Source organism: Silene latifolia, chromosome Y, assembly GCF_048544455.1.
Source record: "Silene latifolia isolate original U9 population chromosome Y, ASM4854445v1, whole genome shotgun sequence".
Taxonomy (NCBI): Eukaryota; Viridiplantae; Streptophyta; class Magnoliopsida; order Caryophyllales; family Caryophyllaceae; genus Silene; species Silene latifolia.
The window spans coordinates 84,643,224-84,666,461 of record NC_133538.1 but is presented as its reverse complement, the minus strand read 5'-3'; positions in this window follow the sequence as shown (position 1 = coordinate 84,666,461).

The following is a 23,238-nucleotide window of genomic DNA, read 5'->3' as shown; positions in this document are numbered from 1 at the left end:
AAGTTTTAGACACTTCCAACTCAAGCAATGATATCTACATAATACGATCCAAAAGACTCATAACTAGTAATCCAAATGATTTGTGCATTTGATTTTTCAATTTGGTTACGTAAATGAGAAACGCATTAAACGCTAGTATCGACTAGAATTATTGGACCATTTGATTTCCAATCATATGGAATATGTGAATCTTGTCTCCTTTGCAATATAATTTGTACTTCCTTTAGTGGTAAAGGGACACAAGCAAGTGATTTGTTAAGACTAATACATGCCGATGTATGTGTTCTAATGAGCATCACCGCAAAGGGGAATTTATGACTACTTTGTCACTTTTACCAATGATTCAAGTAGATAAGGGTATATTTACTTAATCAAATAAAAGGTGAAGCATTTGAGAGATTTGAGAAATTTCTAAAATGACGTAGAGAACCAATTGAATAAAGTTCTAAGCATTACGACCCAATCGTAGTGGCAAAGATCTAAGTAATAAATTTGATTTATTAAAGATGGATTATGACCTAGCGTCACTACCCATAAGATCAAACTAATATGAGTTGATTTGAGTTGTTGAACTCAATTTTGGGAATTTGCAATCCAAAACGGACAAGTAATTCTAAACGGATGGTCAACCATGAGATACCTAAAATAGAGTGTCTATTTAACAAATTACATGGATCAGACTCACATATGACATGAATCAAACTGCCATGTTTGGGATGGCCTTTTGAATGCTAATATATAGTCTAGATAAACTCCTAATACTCCGTTAAATATATATGTTTGTGGCTCACAAAGCTATCTCTCATGAATATTGATATATTTATGAGAGATAGAGTGGGAGTAGATTGAATCGTCACAAACATCTCTTATAGTTGAAATGTTACTTTGTGAAAGTAATTGAATTATAGAGTGGGAGTTGGTATTGAACTATTATCTATGAAGATAGTATGAGAGCATAGTTCAGTGGGAGTCTATCGCACATGTCTTATTGTTTAAAAATATTACTTTGTGAAAGTGATAGTATCATGACCTTGTTACATACGAGTCGAAGCATTACAATCCGAAAATTGTTACTCAAGAGTAGATTTACTTTAAGGCGCGGGTCTCCTCAAAAGTAAATAGAGCTCCAGAGTACTCAACTGCATAAGATTTACATGAAGATGTTAATCAAGATAAATAGTGTTAGGAATTGCCGCATTTCATTTTAATGAAGAATGGCAAATAAAAATTCGCTTTTCTAAAATGAGAATTTAGAGAAGGAAGTATTTGAAACACAAAATCTTAGATGAAGATCTAAGAATCCTAAACATCTTATGCGTAGCTATCTTAAGTGATCACAAGAATGATCTTAAGCTAGCATTAAAGGATTATACTTTTCGTTCATGTGATTATAGTGAATTGTTTCATTCACATGATTGAAGAATCATGATATACATGAAGTTATGTGGGAGCTAAAATTATTTTTCCATGTCTTATACATTGAAGACATATTACTTATTGAGTATTATGTACCAATGCTCTCTTCTGGCAAGAGTAATTGGAAGACTTGGAAAGGGATGCAAAGTATTCTAGATTTTGAATCTATGTGAGAGTATATTGGCATAGAGTTGAGAGTCTTATGAAGATAAGTTCTTTCGTATCTGTTTAACATCAACAAAGTTGAATGGCTTATTCATGATGATGAAAGTGGAATTACTATGATGGAATCATAGTCGTTCACTGAACCCATTAAGTTGTTGATTACATGAAATCGATTGCTAATGTTTCCGCCATTAGAATGATTATGTATGCCAACAGACGCACATGCTGTGATGTACCATATGCAAGGTACATTATGAATCAATAATAAGTTAATTCATTAGATTGGCTTGTGAAAGCCTTAAAGTACAATTGATGACTTGTACACATGTTTGGATGATAAACTAAGTTTGTGTTGAAGGGTTGCACAAACTTTAGTTTCCAAGCTTAAAAGGATTTGATGAAATCCTAAGCTAATGTTATTGACGAAGGAGTAAGAAACTAAGAAAAGTGTTTTAGTTTCACGCATTGCAAATTCTACAAAAGGATTCTAAGTAAATAGTGATTAAATGGTCAACGTAGGGATTAAGGGTGAATCCCTCTACAAATGACTTTATCACAAGTTATGCAATAACAGTTGGAGCTTCTTTTAAGTAAAAGAGCTCAGGTCTAGTATGAAGTCTAGACATATACTTAGTGAAATTCATGTTATTAGAGATAACATTGAATGGAAGGAAATAGCAATTAATAAAGTTGGAATATATGGATATCGGGTATATCCACTTGCCAAGCTTGTATTGCATTTTAACTAGTGTTAATAATACACTAAAGATTATAGAATATGAAGTAGTAATAGTGTATTGACTATTCATATGTGATAATCACATTTATCGTTTGAGTTTTATTAAACTCACCCGCTGCCTTGTCGTATCCGAAAGGGTTGTAGAGACAAATTGAACCCCATTAAAGTGAACTGGATTGACATGGTATTCGCCCCTAGTTACTTATATGAGGTGACGTCTCCAAGTGACTAGAGTGTGATGCGATTGATGGCAAGTTCAAGTGCCATATAGTCATATGGGATGACTAGTCGATCACATATGCAGACTGTATGGGACAATCGTCGGCGATGACCGCTTATAGAGTTCTGGTAATTCATAAAGCCTGGTCGTGGCAAGAGCTACTATAGTATTCTTATGAGTCAATTCTTTTGACTAGAGACTATTCGCCCAAGTTGGCACAACTTCTAATTAGCTTTGATTTATACTCTACGATTTCGTAAATGAGGTCAAACTGGGTATATTTTGGGTTATGATGGGTGTGTGGGTGAACGAAGGGAATAGGGCGATAGGAATTGTCCACCCCTTGTCAGGGTTGTTTGAAATCTCAAGGCCACTCGAGGAGTAGTTAACTGGAAATGCGTGGCCACGCTCGGAAGGTATCTATGATGGATAATTCCGGTCAGACAGTTAATCTCCAGATCGAGAAAACCACTCAGGATATGATCAAATGTAAGTACGACCTACAAGACACCTTGCATTGAGTAGGAGATTGTAATAGGACAAGAGAATTGGTGACGCACACTTGTCGAGGACAAGTGGGAGATTGTTGGGAAATGTGTCCTCAACAATAGTGCGATCATATGATTTAAATATCATTATTAAATCTCATATTAAGAATACGTGAGGGATGATTCTTTATACAGTCGACTGACCGTCATTAATCGGTAATGATTGGCTAACTAGAGTTTGACATTACTGTCGTGTGACGGTGGTGGTCAGTTGATCCCTTTAGGTCACACCTATAGGATGAGGCCCAAATAGATATTTAATTAATTCTATGCGATACGAATTAATTAATTCCTTAATTGTGGGAGTGCAATTTTGCGTCTTATTATAATGTGATTAAATAACATTTAATTTAATAGTTAAGCGTTAAATTACTAAATTAGTTGAGGTATTATATAAGTTTTGAGGTAGAGGTAATTAATTATTTAAAGTTACAAGAAGTTGTAATTTTAACTAACTAGTAATTATGGGACCCATTATATGTTGATATAATGGTAGTATACTACTCAAAAAGTGGAGTGTATATTATATTATTAAGTGTAATATTTAAGTGATAAATGATTACATTAATAATTAAATATGTAAGATAGTTAAACATAAGACTTATAAGCATTTGTGGGACAAATGACAAAAGGCAAAAATGGACCATATAAGGACCATTTTTTCGGCCAAATAAGATGAGCAAAAGATGCTCTTTTGTCTTATGTTGATGTTGGTTATTGTGTGTAAGAGACCTTACATACTAGCCTTTACATACTACATCTTACACAATCTACCTACAATTAACAAAACAAGTAAAAACAAATGACAAAAGATTCCTCCTTTGTCATAAGGCCACCGGTTTTGGCATGATAAAAGGGGCATTTGGTTGCTCATTTGACTACAACTTGTTTTTTCTAGTTTTGCTTATATCTCTCTAACAATTCCTCACATGCAAATGCAACAAAGCTCTCCATAAATACTAATACACATCATACATTACTTAAGATAGTAATAAAAGATCATTAGTATTATTAAGGTAATATTTCTACTACATATCTAGTTTATATTAGTAGGAATTTTTGGGATTCATCTTGGGTGCAATTTATTGGAGTGGCTTCTATACTTGGAGTCTTAGGAGGATCATCCATAATTATAAGCTCAAGAACAAGTGAAGGAAGGTGACCTTACTTGTGCCCATAATTTCGAACCAACCAACAATGTAAGGAACATTGTTTTTCTTATAAATCTTTCATTTTGTTATGCATGCACTAGATCTAAAGAACAAATAATTAACAAGTTAATTAGTTCACTATTAGAGGAGTCTAATAATAGGTATATGAACCTTACAATAATAACGTCAAACTTCTAGCAAGCCAACCGTTATTAGTAAACGTTAATCAACTGATAAAATACTAAGTATACCCTGTGAACCTATAAGAGATTTTTACACGTTATCACACTAATTGTGGAGGACACTACCTCCAACAAGAGGTTAAGGGTTTTTCGAGCAAAAGGGGGAAGAACAAAGTAAAGGAAATGAAAATAGAACAAGGAGAAAGATACTCCCTCGTGCTCATATCAGCGGATGTTACTCGATCGAGTGATTTGAAACCACTCGATCGAGAGATTTTGCTCGCCATTTGTTCGATCGAGTTTTTGGAAAGAGCTCGATCGAATGCTTCCCATTTTACATTGAAATCTACTCGATCGAGAACATTTGGGTGTTCGATCGAGGACTTTGGCTCTTCAATTCTGCTCAATCGAGTACAGGACAACTCAATCGAGAACCGCTCAATTTAGACCTTTTGATCGAGTACAGTGGATCACTTGATCGAGTGCTATACCTGGGCAATCTGCTCGATCGAACACAAAAAGAATTCGATCGAGGCCTTTTATTTGGGCACGCCTTCCAATGATTAAGTATCTTCCCCAAACCTGCATGAAGACACAGAAATACTTCCCGCAAAAATACCAAATTCACAGCAGCAGTCTATATTCGGTCTTACGCTAATTAAACTAACTAAACTAAGCTATTGTCTAAAAGCAATTAAAATGTCTAACAAAATCCAAATTACAATTGTTTATACAAACGGGATGGCTTCCCGTTTCATCTTTCGAAACACTTCAATAGCTCAAAAGAGGGCTTCTAACTGGACGAGGTCCCTTCAGCATCGCAGACCGTCTTCTTTAGCTTCCATGAACTTGAACTGATTGAAGGAGAATAATCCGCATTCACATATGCTTTCACCTTCTTCTTTTCTTTGTCTTTGTTTTTCCGTACATGGTCTTTATCAGTGGCATCTTATCCATTAGTGAGCTCAAATTTCACTGTCTCCAATGTCCAATCTGTATGTACTTGTAGCAACAGAAATGACAGAATGGTTCTCCAATTTGCTCCCAATCTGGGACGGAGGTGTTAGAATCGCAGCACATGATCCAACATTGTCAATTGGAGGTTTCGTGTCAGGGTCTGTAGAGGGTAGCGCATTGCAGGGCTGGACTTGTATAGGAGCCCTACGAACATTGGACTGATAGAAAATCAGCTCCTCATCACCTACCTGAAAAGTTAGAGTCTTCCCCCCGACATCTATTACTGCGCGAGCGGTAAATAGAAATGGTCGTCCTAAAATGATTGGAGTATAAGAGTCTTCGAGGATGTCCAAGATTACAAAGTCAACGGGAATAAAGAACTTCCCGATCTTAACAGGTATGTCCTTTAGGACACCTAAAGGCCGTGATAAAGTACGGTCGGCCATCTGCACGGTCATATTAGTACAATGAAATTTGGTCAAACAAAGTCTCTTAGCGAGAGACAACGGTAAGACACTCACACTAGCTCCCAAATCGCATAATGCATTATCAATTAAGTGGGTCCCAATATGGCATGGTATAGAGAAACTACCCGGGTCAGACAATTTAGGTGGGGTCTTATTTTGAATTAGAGCAGTGCCTACTTCAGTCAAAGCCACCGTCTCGTGGTCATTTATATGCCTCCTACGTGTTAAAATTTCTTTCATAAACTTCATATAGGAAGGTACCTGGGTCATTAACTCAGCAAAAGGTACATTAACATGAAGACTTTTTAAAATTTCAGCGAACTTACCGAACTGTTGTTCAACCTTCTTGTTTTGTAGTCTTCTTGGAAATGGAGCCGTGATTGGGATAGCTAGTCCTTCATTCCTCTTTGCCAATGAACTCTCGCATTCACCATCAGAGTTACTCGATTGAGCATTGTTTCCTCTCGATCGAGTAATTTTATCAGCAGGAGTTCTCGATCGAGCACTTTCATCTACTCGATCGAGGACAATTTTATCAGCAGTGCTCGATTAAGCACTTTCACCCTCTCTATCGAGGACTTCTTCAGCATTTTCCCGTGATCGACCACCAGAAATCAGTCGATTGAGGACTTTCCTCGGTGTCAGCACTGTCTCATCAAATGACGACTGTTCATGAGCAGTAACTTCAATTTCCGGGTCAGGAATTTCAGCATCTTTACTTGGCATTTTGGGTCCTTCATAAGAAAGACTGCTCCTCAGATCAATCAAGTTTACCGTCTCGTGTTCCTTCTTATCTGGTTGTGACGGTAAATGACTCGGCTGCCTTGAAGATTGATTAGTATCCAGTTGAGCCATTTGTGATTCAAGTGATTTAATAGCGGCATCTTTCGCTTGATCACTCTTCTGCAACTGAATTGTCAATGATTGCACCATCGAATTCAACTAGAGGAGGCACCTTGTTGCAGCGGTGGGAAAGATGGAGGCTTTTGAAAGCCTTGTTGAGCTTTGTGAGGCGGAAAATATGGTTGCTATGGTGGGGGTGTTGGATTTAGCACATTCTGACTAGTCCATCTCAAATTGGGATGGACTCCACCTTGATTATTGCAATAGGAGCCCCCTTGCTTATATTGTTGAAAGGCATAAACTTGCTCCTTCTCAGCTAAGCAATCCACGGCAGTATGACCATCATTACTTCCACATCTCTCACATGAGACGGTTTCTTGTCTAGACAACAAGTGAACCGTCTGCTGATTCCCCGCAACCTGCATCTCAAACGTATCAAATCTGGCATTCATGACTTCCAGCTGAGCCACAAGTGCACTATCAACAGTAGAAACCGTTCTAATATCACCTCTAGGATTCCTATATTCATCAGCACAATGGGTAGCCGTGATGAGGGACGGACCGAACAAGCTTTTTAAACCGGTCCCAGGCTTCATACAGGTTCTCATCTGGAGTTTGCTTAAAACTCGTAATCTTCCCTCTCAGTGCATTGGTTCTTTGTGGAGGAAAGTACCTTTTGTAGAAAGCGAGAGCCAAGGTCTCCCAATTTGTAATTCTAGCTGCAACTCTATCTAGATCAGTTAGCCACTCTCGGGCTCCATCAGTCAGAGAGAAAGGAAAAAGGACTTCCTTAATCTTATCTTGAGTCACTCCCTTAGTAGCAGGAATGGTATAATAGTAATCTGTAAAGACCTCCATATGCTTTCTCGGGTCCTCACCAGCTACTCCACGATACAGGTTCCTCTCAAGCAGATTAATATAAGACGGTCGAATATCAAATGTATTCCCATCTTCCGTTGCAAGATTGAAACCTTTTGGAATAGACTCAACTGTAGGCTCAGAATGACTCGCGATATTAGGCATTTTTACCGATTCGGTAACTGTTGGAGAAATAGAAATGTCTTACTTTAAAGACTGGTCTTCTGCAAATGTAAAGTGTTCAAGTTCAGGTTCAAGAGCTCTCAGGACTGCCTCTTGACGATTCTTTCTCAACAAATTTCGTCTATGTCGAAAAGTCCGCTCTGGTTCAGGATCAGCTGGTACTAATTCTGACCTGTTAGACCTGGGCATAAACAAAACTAAGAAATAAAAATAATAAGAACTGTCTCAAGGAATTAAAAATCCCTTGAGACTAAGACAAACTAAATAAAAACAAGTAAATAGGTTAATTGCTTCCCCTGCAACGGCGCCAAAATTTGACACGGCTGTCGCAACCCTATCAAAAATAAACCAATCGGCTCAACTAATAAATATAGTAGAGGTAAGTCGAGTATCGTACTCCACAGGGAGGCTATTAATATCTACTTGCTATCCTAGTTTGTCACGGTAACAAATGGGGGTTTGAATTAGTTTTCCAAACAATTGAATAAGATTAAAGCAGAGAGAATAGAGCTATAAAAACATTAAAGAGAAATAAAGGATGTGATAAAATAAGCAGAAAAATGCTATAATGTCGGTTCACCATGGTAATTAGTCAATTCTGTCATAAATAGATCAGTCAGTATAATGGGAGAAGGGTAAAGGAAAGGTCCTCTCGGTCCACTTTCTGCCCTAAAATACAACTAACTTAACTCTCGTCCTCATTAGTGTAGTCTACTGTTCATAGCAGGTCTGTACATTCCAATCTCTCGATCTAGGTCTGAATTTAACCAGATTAACTAGTTTAGAAGCGTGCACTAAACTAAACGATTACAATTCAATTGTTATAAAACAGTTCTCACAATCAACCATCTAATCCAATTACAACATCATTGTTTCACTACCATGACTCCCCTAATCCTAACATAAAAGGAATTAGCTACTCTTAGTAATGAATGAAACAATAGCAACGATTATAATAGAAGACATAATATGGAGATTAAAGGAATAAAATTGCATAAATCAATAACAACAATTAAAAAAAGTAATTAAGAGACTAATAATTAAGAGTGCAAAGAAGAATTAAATTAAATCAAGAGAGTAAAGAGAGATTACAAAGTATTGAGATCCGGAAATTAAAGAGCAAAGCAACGAACGAAAGGAAGAGAAAGAGAGTCTGCTTAAGAGTAATTCTGAGATTAAATAGTAGTTAAGAGCGTAATTAAACCTAATCCCGTCTTCTCCTTATATAGGGAAGATATTTATTTTCCTAAAAACAATACTTAAGAAATAAATCCTACGACTAAAGATAGAATCTCTCGATCGAGTAGAATGAATCTCCTCGATCGAAGACTTCCTCAGCCTAACCTCTCGATCGAGTAAAACAACCACTCGATCGAGGAACCTCATAATGCCACCATTCGATCGAGTACAGCAGGGACTCGATCGAGTAGATATGATCGAACATCTATGACCACCATATCTACTCGATCGAATAGAAAGGACTTCGATCGAGTACTCAGCCACTGAACCAGCTTGCTTTCTTCGTTGGCTAGCTTCCGAGACCACTTCACATTTCCCGAGGCATAGTAATTCCGCTCCAAATCTTCCATCTCCATAAATGCATGCTAAGGGGACTGAAAAAGGCACGATTCCGCTACTTTCGGGTCCGTTCCTGCAATTAAGGCTAAACAAACCAAAGTAGCCTATTCGGGGCATTTTGCAATACAAAACTATGAGAATTACGTGGAAATACGTGCATAAGAGGCTAGAAAGGACTATGTAAAATGCACGTATCAAATCTCCTCAAACCGAACCTTTACTCATCCTTAAGTAAACTATGTGCAAACTAATGGAACGGAAAAGAAAACTCAGAGCTAACTATAATTTGTCCACTTAAACCAATTTAATGCAAGCGAAACTAACACCTATAGCCAAAACAGTCAAGTGCAAACGAGTTGTAAGATGTTTATAAATAAGTTGAACTGTTAACCTTGCAAGACCTTTAATAATGGACTCTCATGGGTCACTCTTCTCTCGTGAAGCAAAGGGTAAGCATATAAATGTGAGAAGAGAAGAAGAATAGTCACTCACCTAGACTACGACCCACATAGAAATGCATGCAGCTAATATGATAGACAATTCTAACTACCGTACATACATTCCAACCAAACAAGGTCCGTCACAGCCGAGGGCTTACATAAGATATGGGGAAGTGAGTTGATGGGTAAGAAAAGGCAAAATATTTTGGAAATTTGAGGCTAATAGTCAAGCTAGCAACCTAATCAAAAGCAAATGATAACATCCGATTCTAATCCATCTCAAAATTAAGCACAAGTGCCTTTATTTCGGCACAACAACTCACTCAACCAAACATACTCCTCATAAAATATAAATAAGGTATAGGAGTAAAAACCGTCTATAATCAAACTTCTTTTTTTTTCCTTTTCTTTTTCTTTCACGATTTTCTTTCTTTTTCTTTCTGTTTTTTTTTTTTTTTTTTCATTTTCAACTTCATTTTTTCAACACATCCTCCTTCCTTCTTTCATAAATTGCCAACTCCATAAACAATACAAAACGAGCCAAACTCGGATCAATAGACAGAATACCGCATAAACACACTAAACTAGCTTGACAGGGCAGGCTAAGTTTGGATGTAGTAGAGGGTCAAAAGGCTAATATGGCTAATAGTGGAGTTAAATTGGTAAAAATTAAAGAAAGGGGAAATATAAGCACCTCCCTGCATGTGACACCATCAACAAACCCGAATGTATGTAGGCAAAAAGTAATTGAATTTCATACACATGCAAAATAAATGAAACATGCTATGCAAGGAGTATACTACTCATAATCTACATGAACTGGTCAGAAATGACACCAGTTATAAGGCTCTAAAACTTAGAAATTATAAGTAGGTTGCCAAAATTATCAGGTCAAGTCTATTTGATCAGCTGTATTTTTAACATTAACTCGTAGATTATGCAAATGACAAAGCCAATAAGGTGACAGTCTGTTGCAAGGCTTAAGTGAAATGAGAAATTATAGTGCAATATCATCACTGAAATCTACCGTTCCGACTCGACCTAAATGCAAAAATAAATGTGAAATATTTTTGAATTTTTTGAATTATTTTTTTGATTTTTTGAAATTAAAATACAATGCAAGCAGAAATGCAATAAACGTGAATGCAAAACAAATGCAAATGCAGACTCAAAGGATGCATTACCCTCTCCAAACCAAAACGGACAACGCCCTCGTTGTCCTCCAGCATACACCAGCAGAATAAATGGGGAACGGGAAAAATACAACCAATATATAAACAAATGAAATAAATAAAATGGAGATAAAAAAGAAATAAAAGCAGAAAATACTTACAATATATATGAACTTCCCCAAACCAGTCAGCAAACTTGGGAAGTGAGTAGACCAGTAGCTACTCGTCGGCCTCCTCCTCCTCCTTGTCAACCACCTCATAGTGGGGTCAGTCTCCTCCTCTCCTCTCCTCTCCTCTCCTCCTCTGACGACCTCCTACAGCTAGGTCAGCTCTGTGTCTCTCCTCCCTCTCAGTTGTGTCCTCCTCGCTCTCTGGTTGTGGGTACCCCTCCGCCGGGTACCGGTAGAAAGAAGGGTGTGGCCAGCCGTCAGGAACAGGACGCCCTCTCATGATGTACTCATATAGAGGGAACAAAGCAAGTGCCTGATCCTGCTCTATACGAGGCACTCGTGTGACACCCCGCGATAAAGCGGAAAATATAACTAATAAATTAAAGCAGAAATTTGTGAGATTTTAAAAACTTTTAAATATCTAGCTAAAGATTAAAACGCGGGTGCCAAAAACGAAATGAAACAAATATTACAATAGACAGATTTAGGTTATTACAACCCAAGTCTAGAAAGCGGGGAAAAGATATCCCACGAATAAACAAATAAAAGGGGTTTCTAATAAGCAAACTAAGGTCCAAGGGTTTAGTTCTCGCTAGCCCACACGTCTTCCCCACGTAAGCATCTTCACCACCTGTCATTCATGTAAACATGAACGCCACAGTCAGTGGGGAGTAACTCAAGGTTCTCCCAGCCACAATATGTCGAAATGCAAGTAAACAAACACCAATTAAACATATTGATCATGCATCCAATATGAACAATAAAGAACAAGAGACTATAATAGATAATCATGATGAGATAGGCATAATACTTTCTTAATAGAATAGGTATGATATATGAGAATGAATATGCAATCAAGGAAATAGAATAACCAAGTCGACCAACCCATATTGACCGACTCAACAAGTGTAAGACATATACTTAGTATGAACTCACAAGACAACCATTTAGACTCCAACCTCTTGGTAGGACGACGATCATAATACGGTCCTAGTCTAAACCTGGATCCAGACTCTCGGGATGGACGTCACCCGATTCGACAAACGATATACCAATCGTATCCAAGACTCGAAACATGGCACACACTCGTAACCAAAGGTCGAGTAACCTCTAATCGGAAACATGGCACACACTCGTAACCAAAGGTCCGAAGAAAGGCGGAAGGATATCCTAATTCGGAAACATGGCACACACCCGTAACCAAAGGTCCGAAAGAGGAAAGATAACCCAATCCGGAAACATGGCACACACTCGTAACCAAAGGTCCGAAAGAGGGAAGATAACCCAATCCGGAAACATGGCACACACTCGTAACCAAAGGTCCGAAAGGGGTAAATAAGGAATGTCAAGTAGTCACACAATGTAAAACGTCACACTTGAGTCACAATAGGGGTAAGAATGATCATGCAAACATCATATGACACGGGATCTTTAATGTCACATTCATACTTATGGCTTGCATCTCACCATAAGTACAGATGGGAACATTAATCCCAACGATCATATCGCAACTAGAGGGCTTATAGCTCACCCCTAGTATCCGATAGGATCAAGACTCTCACAACAGAACAATACAAGGCGTTATCAAGAATATGACTCATACAAATAATTATTTAACAATAAATATCTCATACTTGTCTTATGCAGATAAATATTTCATTTTATAATTTAACATGCCGGTTAAATAAAATAAATAAAATATAACAAGTAGTAATGAATAATTTACGTTATGTGAAAATTTACGGAATGCAAACAAAATTCAATACAAGAGGCACGATGGACCCAACCATTAATTTGTGGTGAGCCCAACAAGCAAGCTAGACAAGTCCAACTAAATTAACGAGACAATTTCAATTAAATAGCCCGACAAGTTCAAGCAGATAAATACGAGAAGTCAAATTAACTTAATAAGTCAAACCCAAATAGATGAATGTGACAAGTCCAATTAAATTAATATGTAAAAGAATGAGATTTAACAAGTTAAGTTATATAAAGTATGAGACGGGATTCGAATAATCATAACGAACATTCATAAGACCACCCCATCAATATTAACTGGGCCAATATCCAAATCAACACTCAGCCCAACTTGGCAAGCCATAGTTCCCTATGGCCCGATGGTATCAAAACAGACGGCCCAATTGCAAGACTCTTACCCATTCATAAATTGAGGAGGAGAAGGACAAGGAGCATCACACACCAACTCTAATCCCGCGACTGACCCAGGACAACCAGGCTGTGGCCGCGCCATCAGCCTACGCCCGGCCACCCGTCCAACTCCAAAACCACTCCTACAAACACCTAAATAGGGCAGCCACTAAAACCATATGACAACGACCAAAACGAGACAAGTTTAAGGCGGGTTTTGTGTGTATGAAAGAAACGTGAATTAAGACGATAATTTCGTATGTAATAACGACCAAATTCCGTCCAAATGTACTCAGTTTTACCATCCCGAACTAAACCGTTACCACCTCCTATAAACCATTCAGAGCAGCTTGAAAGCTGCGTTTACCGACTCGACACTCAGCATTAAGACCGCCTAAAACTGCCGCGAGCAATCCCCAAACGGTTACCATTCGCACCACCCTAACTTCCACCCCAAAACAGTATATACGCCCTCTGTTCTTACGCCTAAAGCAGCCCAAAACCAATTCGGGTTAAGACCACACACAGAACACGAATAAGCAGAACTTTTGCCCAGCTAAGACACCATTTTCAGACGAAAAATAAGCTAAACCCCATAAAGGTTGAGACTTTACTGCGACTAAGTATAACACACACGAACCTAGCATATAAAACGGTCTAACAACAAGAGGTGTCGACAATTGTCGAGTAACCTATCACCGTTACCTTATCCTCGCGAATTCCAGAGTGAGAACGTCCAAAACACGAGCCTATCCTCAGTCTTCAACTAAAAGGGAAGAAAAACGAGTAACAAGGGTCACAAAACTGAGTTTGTAAAAAGATACCCATTTCGAAAATTCAACAAGATTAAGACTTTCTTACCTAGAAATGAGGAGGAAGAAGAGAGGAAGCTAACGGTGTAAAAATCATGAAATTTGGTTGGAAAACGGAGTCGGGATAGGAGTTTGAAGGGGGACGGGAATGGAGGCTGTGTTTCGTTGTTGTTGTTGTTTGTTTGTTGCTGCAGGTAGTACTAAAAAGACGAAGGGGAAAAGAAGGGGGGTGGGTCATACGGGTAGTAGTAATATGGAGTATATATAATAATAATAATAATAATAATAATAATAATAATAATAATAATAATAATAATAATAATAATAATAATAATAATAATAATAATAATAATAATAATAATAATAATAATAATAATAATAATAATAATAATAATAATAATAATAATAATAATAATAATAATAATAATAATAATAATAATAATAATAATAATAATAATAATAATAATAATAATAATAATAATAATAATAATAATAATAATAATAATAATAATAATATGTAAGATATTTAAAGTAGAGTGTAGGGTGTCAGGTGAGCGAGTTGTCGATTTTCGATTGGTCCGGATTAAAGCAGGTACTAAGTGAAATGAGACGGTCTATAGCTAGACGGATTAATGTCTCGAGTTTATATTAACTTGAGACGGAAACTAATATCATTACTGTCAGTATTATTATCCGACCAAAAGTATGTATACATTTATTCTTATAGAATTTACGCCTAAAAAATGTAATTTAATAATACGTATTTTTTTTTTATATAAATGAGCTTCTATATTACTTTTATAAAAATCGTGTTTGACATAAAATTAATTAAATAGAATAATTGAAAAATATATAACAAAATAATTAAACGGTTTAATAAATTTTAAATGTCAAAAGGGGAAATTCGCGGGTGTTACAATCACCCCATCTTTTAAAAAGTTTCGTCCTCGAAACTTGAAGGTAGAAAAGAAAGGTTGTAAAAAGTAAAACTGACCTTTTAAAATCGGTAACCAAAACATTCAAAGGTTGTTCGTAAGAATTAAAAATTCTTTCAAAAGTTTCAACTAAAATTTTCCGACAGAACCAGATTCTCATCAAAGGAACGAAAGTGTTCTCGTTGCGCATTCAAGAACATCACATTCCAAATCCAAGATAAGGTTAAAAGCAAATCATTTGTATAAATCGAAAATCAAAATACTTTCAAAAACATTGATGAGGAGTTTTCAAAAGTATAAGTCTCATTCATGGAACAAAATTGCTCTTGTCGTGCACACAAGAACGCTAACTTTCCAAGTCAAAGACAAATTTAAAACAAAAATCATTCGTCGACAAGCGTAGAACAAGTTATTAAACGTTTCAAATAACGAGTTCTAACATCCGATCAACGTCGAAAATCAATAGAGAGAGGCAATTCACTCAAATTTTCTTTTGCCAAAGCCAAATTAGAGATAAAGGTTTCACTTTTAAACTCAAAAGGGGGTCGAATTTCTGAAAATGAAATCTTAAACTTTGACAAAGAAGTCATAATTAGATCAAAGTTAACAGAAATTTGATAAAATTCTAAGAAATCTCGGGTTTAGTAATCAAAATCATGATAGATAAGTTTATATTTAAAGAGCAAGTAGGGAATTAAACCAAGTTTTTATTTTCAAACCTTTAAATTAGGTAGGGTTTTGTAAAAGTAACATAAACTTTTGACAACGGAACAAAACTGGTAGCTTGAAATGTTTTGAAATTGTATGAGATGAAAAGCAATTTAGACAACATAAATACCAGGTACGCTAACAGAGTCCTAACTTAACTGACAAAAAGAGCTATGATGAATTTCATAGGGCAAGGTTCGAAGTCAAATCAACAAGGATGTCAAAGATAGAGTTTTATAGGTCACTAGCATCAAACTTAAAAGAAGAGTATGATGAAGCAAGGAAAAGAGGTATGAACGGTAACACTTATGATCAAAGAAGACGGGTACTAGACAACAAGGAAACGCCAAGTACTCAAACTTCAAACAACAACATCATCCTAAGCGGTTTTGAAAACTTCCTAACAACAAAACTTATAATCACAACATTTCCAAGAATTTCCTCAAATCACTTATGTTACTTCATCCTAAGCAATTCCATGAAACAAGGTACTCCACTATAAGTGTGATCTCATCACTCCAAATCCTCAAACATCCACAAACAACTTCCACAAGATCAAGGTCGAGGTCAAAATTTCCAACAAAGCTACACTCATATCCAACTAGCGTCAACCACGGGTTTCTCAAATATTCCACAAGGTTCTCATTTAGGGTAAGGTAGTAACATGCCAACCCAAAGTCTGAAAAATCACTAGGATCACAAGTCCTTCTATCCTTTTACTTATTACGGATTCCCAAAAGCAGATCTACACTTATCTACAACATCATTCCATCATCTCAAGTACTCAATACAACCTCAAAGTTTCTAATTAAAACCATAAATTAAAACTATGTCCTTTAACCTAACCATTGGTGCCAACCATACCTTTATCCTTTCCAGTTACTAAAACAAGTGCTAAGACTCCCCAACAATGTAGCTTACTCTCACTCTCATATCATACCTCAAGTAGTAATCAATATCACTCACTTACACCAACCAATAATCCCACATTTAACATTTCTCACATGGTGACACAAACATTAAACCCTCATATCCAAGGCAACTACCAAAGTTAATCCCAAACTTGACTTAGTCAATCCTACATCCTCAATTTCACCATTCGATTTCATCCACCTTAGGTCAAGTACTAAGCACTAGTATCCCAAACATAAACAACAAAGCCAAGTTCTATAACCTTAGTAACCAATGCCACTCACACTTGACATATAAAATCTACCAATCAAATATACTCACTTTATCAAGGATCTAGGTATAAGAATCATCAAGTACGTCTCATCACACTACCTAAGTCTCTCCAACATCAAATCATCTCAAAACCAGGATTAAGGGTCAAATACAACAATCTCCTCAAAAGTCAAATTTCCAACCAAGGTCAACATTCCTCAAAAGAAAGAGTACCATAAAAAGGCATTAAGGGAGGATAAGCAAGGAACAAAGGACAAGTTAGGAGTACAAGAGTAGCTTTCAAAGTAAAACGGAAGAGAGTTTAGAAAAAGGATAAGCACCAAGAGATAAAGAATAAGGCAAAGTACACAAAGAATGAGAAACATCTTCGAGGAAGTAGAAGCATTCTTCAAAGGTTGAAAAATCTTCAATCCCCAGCAATAGGCACCAAATCTTGGTCTTCATGTAGATAAGCTCACGGTAATTGATCCAAGGGCACAACAATTATTAAATGACAATCAACAAACAGGTTAGAACCTAACAAAGAGCAAACACACTACAGACTACCACCTTAGGTCCTTAAGTCTACCCATCTCTCATTCATTATTCAAGGTCAAGTTCAAATTAAATTCGGGGTACACGTGTGTGCGTCGGGAGCAACATATGCTCTGATACCAACTGTGACACCCCGCGATAAAGCGGAAAATATAACTAATAAATTAAAGCGGAAATTTGTGAGATTTTAAAAACTTTTAAATATCTAGCTAAAGATTAAAACGCGGGTGCCAAAAACGAAATGAAACAAATATTACAATAGACAGATTTAGGTTATTACAACCCAAGTCTAGAAAGCGGGGAAAAGATATCCCACGAATAAACAAATAAAAGGGGTTTCGAATAAGCAAACTAAGGTCCAAGGGTTTAGTTCTCGCTAGCCCACACGTCTTCCCCACGTAAGCATCTTCACCACCTGTCATTCATGTAAACATGAACGCCATAGTCAGTGGGGAGTAACTCAAGGTTCTCCCAGCCACAATATGTCGAAATGCAAGTAAACAAACACCAATTAAACATATTGATCATGCATCCAATATGAACAATAAAGAACAAGAGACTATAATAGATAATCATGATGAGATAGGCATAATACTTTCTTAATAGAATAGGTATGATATATGAGAATGAATATGCAATCAAGGAAATAGAATAACCAAGTCGACCAACCCATATTGACCGACTCAACAAGTGTAAGACATATACTTAGTATGAACTCACAAGACAACCATTTAGACTCCAACCTCTTGGTAGGACGACGATCATAATACGGTCCTAGTCTAAACCTGGATCCAGACTCTCGGGATGGACGTCACCCGATTCGACAAACGATATACCAATCGTATCCAAGACTCGAAACATGGCACACACTCGTAACCAAAGGTCGAGTAACCTCTAATCGGAAACATGGCACACACTCGTAACCAAAGGTCCGAAGAAAGGCGGAAGGATATCCTAATTCGGAAACATGGCACACACCCGTAACCAAAGGTCCGAAAGAGGAAAGATAACCCAATCCGGAAACATGGCACACACTCGTAACCAAAGGTCCGAAAGAGGGAAGATAACCCAATCCGGAAACATGGCACACACTCGTAACCAAAGGTCCGAAAGGGGTAAATAAGGAATGTCAAGTAGTCACACAATGTAAAACGTCACACTTGAGTCACAATAGGGGTAAGAATGATCATGCAAACATCATATGACACGGGATCTTTAATGTCACATTCATACTTATGGCTTACATCTCACCATAAGTACAGATGGGAACATTAATCCCAACGATCATATCGCAACTAGAGGGCTTATAGCTCACCCCTAGTATCCGATAGGATCAAGACTCTCACAACAGAACAATACAAGGCGTTATCAAGAATATGACTCATACAAATTGTTAGGCCCAGTTTGCTTTGGTCGACCATAACTCGGCCCGACTCAAGCAAGGCCGATTGATCAAGACAGAACCAGGACAAATCGACTACTATTTAGTTTGAAGAATATTATGGCAAGAAGACTACTAAATCCTGGAAAGGAAGCCTGATAGTCAGTATATTATAGCTTGGCGGAGTACTAAATACTGACTGGATTAAGCGGATAAACAGAAATGCGATTGTATAAGCCAGATAACCATGCCCTATTCTCAAGGAAGACCAAGTCCAAACCTAAAACTATTTAATCCATGAATCTGGACGGAAAGAGGAGAAAAGGCTAAGGATTGGTTGAGTTGAGAACGGGTCAAGCGAACTAATAGGAAGCATGCCCTATTATTCCGGCAACAACTCCTATCTTTGGGGAGAACGTTATACATTTATAACGTTATTCATTGTAACGTTGGAAGGGCGATGAGAGTACTATAAATAGGAGAATTTAACAATTGTAAAGGACATTGATTGTGAGCTAATTTTATCTATACTTTATCTTTTTACTCTTGAGCATTGGATATTCATACAACATTACCCGGTCTATCAAAATAAGATAAACGTTATTCTTTATACTTACTTCTTTCTTCATCATTCATTTACACCATTCCAATCTTATAGAACTAGATACCCTGATCACTATATAACTAAGCCGGATCCCTTCAGGAAAATCCTGCTAAAACAATTGGCGCCCACCGTGGGGCATCTAGTTCTTCAACCAATAAAATTCTCCTTATTGTCTTTCAATTAATATTCACACACAAAAATGGTGGAACTCACCATTTGAACAACAATTAGCGGCCGTCTCGGCCAAAATCAAGGAATTGGAAACAATCCAAGAGAAAGCAGCTCAGTGCCAAGCAAGAAATCAATAGGTGAAGGAATCGAGTCTAGCCTGAAGAAGAAATTGGAAAATCGGGCTTCGGGCTCCAAGACCGATTCGAACCGGGAACCCCATTCTCATCCATTATCAAAAACATAGACTTCTCTAATTTTGGAACCCCGGAGAAGGATACATTATCCAGCACTCCAACCATTCCCAATGATGAGACAAACAAAATGAAGCAAAGCAATAATGATGGCTATGCTTAAGGAAATCCAAAAACTCCACAACAAAATAGAAAATATACCCGGAGTACCGGACCACTCGTGGTCAAGTAGAAATTGACAGACTTTGCGGATTCACCCTTTGCAGATGAAATTGCAAAGATTGATCTACCCAAGAAATTTATTGTCCCATCCATGAGAACTTATGATGGAACTTCGATTCACAAAATCATGTTGCCATATTCAAACAAAAAATGTTGGTTGCCTCAATACCCGGTGAACTCAGGGCAAGTCCGCATGTGCAAAGGCTTTGGCACAACCTGACTGGGGCGAGCATTACAATGGTTCATCAATCTCCCAAATGGAGGTATCAAGAATTTTGCAGAATTGATCAATGCCTTCAATCAACAATTCGCAAGTAGCAGAGATATGGCCAAGAGACCCAGTAACCTGTTCAGGATAAAGCAACTTCCTGAAGAATCTCTCAAGGAATTCCTGGCCAGATTTGTCAAAGAAAAGGTGGCCATTCCCAGATGTGATGAAGAAACAGCAGTAGAAGCATTCAGGCAAGGAGTCTTGCTTGACAGTGACATCTATGCAGATCTAACCAAGAAAGCATGCCCAACCTTTGCCACTGTTCAATCCATCGCCTTAGAGCATGTCAGATTAGAAGAAGACCTCAACTTCAGGACGAACTCATCCGGAGGAAAGCAGGGCTATGGACATACTAACAGGAAAAGCTCCTACCAGAAAGGAGGCAATCCCAGATCAGCACCCTATTCCAGGCCTGAACGATCTGAAGTCAATATGGCACAAGAACATAAAGGTAACCTCTCTAGCCTCCCAACTATCCCTGAATATAACTTCTCTATTAATACTGCAGGATTAATCAAACGCCTGGAAAACCTGGGAGATACAGTCAGATGGCCAAAGAAATCCGACAACCCCAGGAAAGATCCAACAAGATGGTGTGACTTCCATCAGGACATCGGACACACCACAGAAGAATGCATTCAGCTCAGGAAACAAGTGGCATATCTTCTAAAGAAAGGCTACTTGAAAGATATAATCCAGCAGCCAAAGAATAAAGATGAAGGACAAAATAAGAGAGACCCGGAGGAAGCGGCGAGAGATCCTCCTCCTCCTCCTCCCATCTATGAAGTCAAATTCATAAATGGAGGATCGAAATCGTGGTCCGACCACTCTGCACCAAGAGAATATCCAGGGAATCCAGACTCCAACCTCCTTCCAGGCCCGAGTCATTGCCTGCTATTACCTTTGATGACTCGGATCTGCAAGGAATATCAGATCTACACCATGACAAACTGGTAATCACAATGCAAATCAAGATGACCAAAGTATCAAGAATCGATAGATGGAGGAAGCTCAATCAACCTGGTGATGCTTGATGTCCTTAAAGCTATGAAGATAGACGAAAGCAAGATCATAAAGAAATCCAGCGTCTGGTTGGATTCGGTGGAGAAACAAAAAACACCCTAGGAGAAATCACTTGCCTACCTATGTGGAGGGCGTGGCTTCATACGAGAGATTTGGAGTAATGGATTGCTTATCCTCATATAATGTAATCCTGGGCAGACCATGGATCCACAATGTCAAAGCAATCCCATCAACATACCATTAATGCGTGAAAATTCCAACAGAATGGGGGATAACCACCATCAGAGGAGAACAAAGGACTGCTCAGGAATGTTATACTCGGGCTTTGAAACCCTCAAAGTCGGGTAAGTCCCTTGCATAGCAATTAAAGTCACCTGTCAGGGAAGAATACATAGCACAAACACAGATGGAAACAGGAGAAGTCATATTAGACCCAGAATTCCCTGACAGGAAAGTACTTGTAGGGTCAGATGCACCCGACACAATCAGACCAAATCTGGTCAGCTTTCTTAAAACTAAAATGTCTTGTTTTGCTTGGTCACATTTTGATATGACTGGTATAGATGCTGATGTTATTACTCATAAGTTGAATATTGACAAATCCTTTAAGCCGTACAAAGAAAAGAGAAGAAAATTTCTTTGCAGAGAGGCATGAAATCATCAACCAAGAAGTTGACAAGCTCTTGGACATGGGAATGATCGGGAAGTGATGTACCCCGACCGGCTTGCAAACGTGGTAGTCGTCCAAAAGAAAAATGGCAAATGGAGAGTCCGCGTAGATTACACCGACTTAAACAAAGCCTGCCCAAAAGATCCATTTCCCCTACCACACATCGATGCAATGGTAGATGCCTGCAGCCACGAAATGTTGACATTCATGGATGCCTCCAGCCGTAGATTCAACGAGATAAAAATGCACCCAGCAGACCAGGGAAAGCACGACTTTCATCCGAAAGAGGTATATATTGTTATCTTTGCTATGCCCTTTGGATTAAAAATGCGGGTGCAACCTACCAAAGGCTAGTCAACATGATGTTCAAAGATCTGATAGGAGACACCATGGAAGTCTACATAGATGACATGGTAGTCAAATCAAAAAAGGCAGAAGACCACGTCAAAGACCTGGAAGTAGCCTTTCAAATACTGGAAAAATTCAATATGAAGCTCAACCCACAAAAATGCCACTTCGGAGTCTCAGCAGGCAAATTCCTGGGCTACATGGTGACAAAAAGAGGAATAGAAGCCGCCACGAGCAGATCAAAGCTATCCTGGAGCTAGAACCACCAAAAACAGTCAAAGACATACAAAAGCCGATTTGGAAGAATAGCGGCCCTGAACAGATTCATTTCAAGATCATCGAGAAAGATGCAAATCATTCTATAACCTCGCTAAGGAAGAACAAGGACTTTCAATGGACCCCGATCATCGGTGCCTTTGAAGACCGAAAATATATCTATCCTCTCCCCCCCTTTGGCAAAACCAAGTCAAAGATGAACCCCGACAAGTATACTGTCGAGTCACAACTTCTTTGTCGGTGCGATCCTGGTCAAAGAAGCGAGACGGACAAAAGACTGTCTATTATGTAAGTAAAAGTCTACTGGATGCGAGAGATCAGGTATGGCCTACTAGAAAAATATGTTTTAGCTTTAATAATGAGTTGCACAAAATTAAGACCATATTTTGAAAGTCACCCTATAATAGTCAGAACAAATCTTCCTATTAAGTCTGTACTTAGGAGACCAGAATTGTCCGGACGAATGTGCAAATGGTCACCCACTAAGCACATACAATATAACGTTTGAACCAAGGACAAGCAATTAAGTCACAAGCACTAGCAGATTTTGTGGCTGATTTTAGTCCGACCCTAGAACCCGACCTAATAAAAGAAGTAAATAAACTGACCAGCGACCAAACGGACCTAGAATGGACCCTATTTGTCGATGGAGCAGCCAACACAAGGGCAC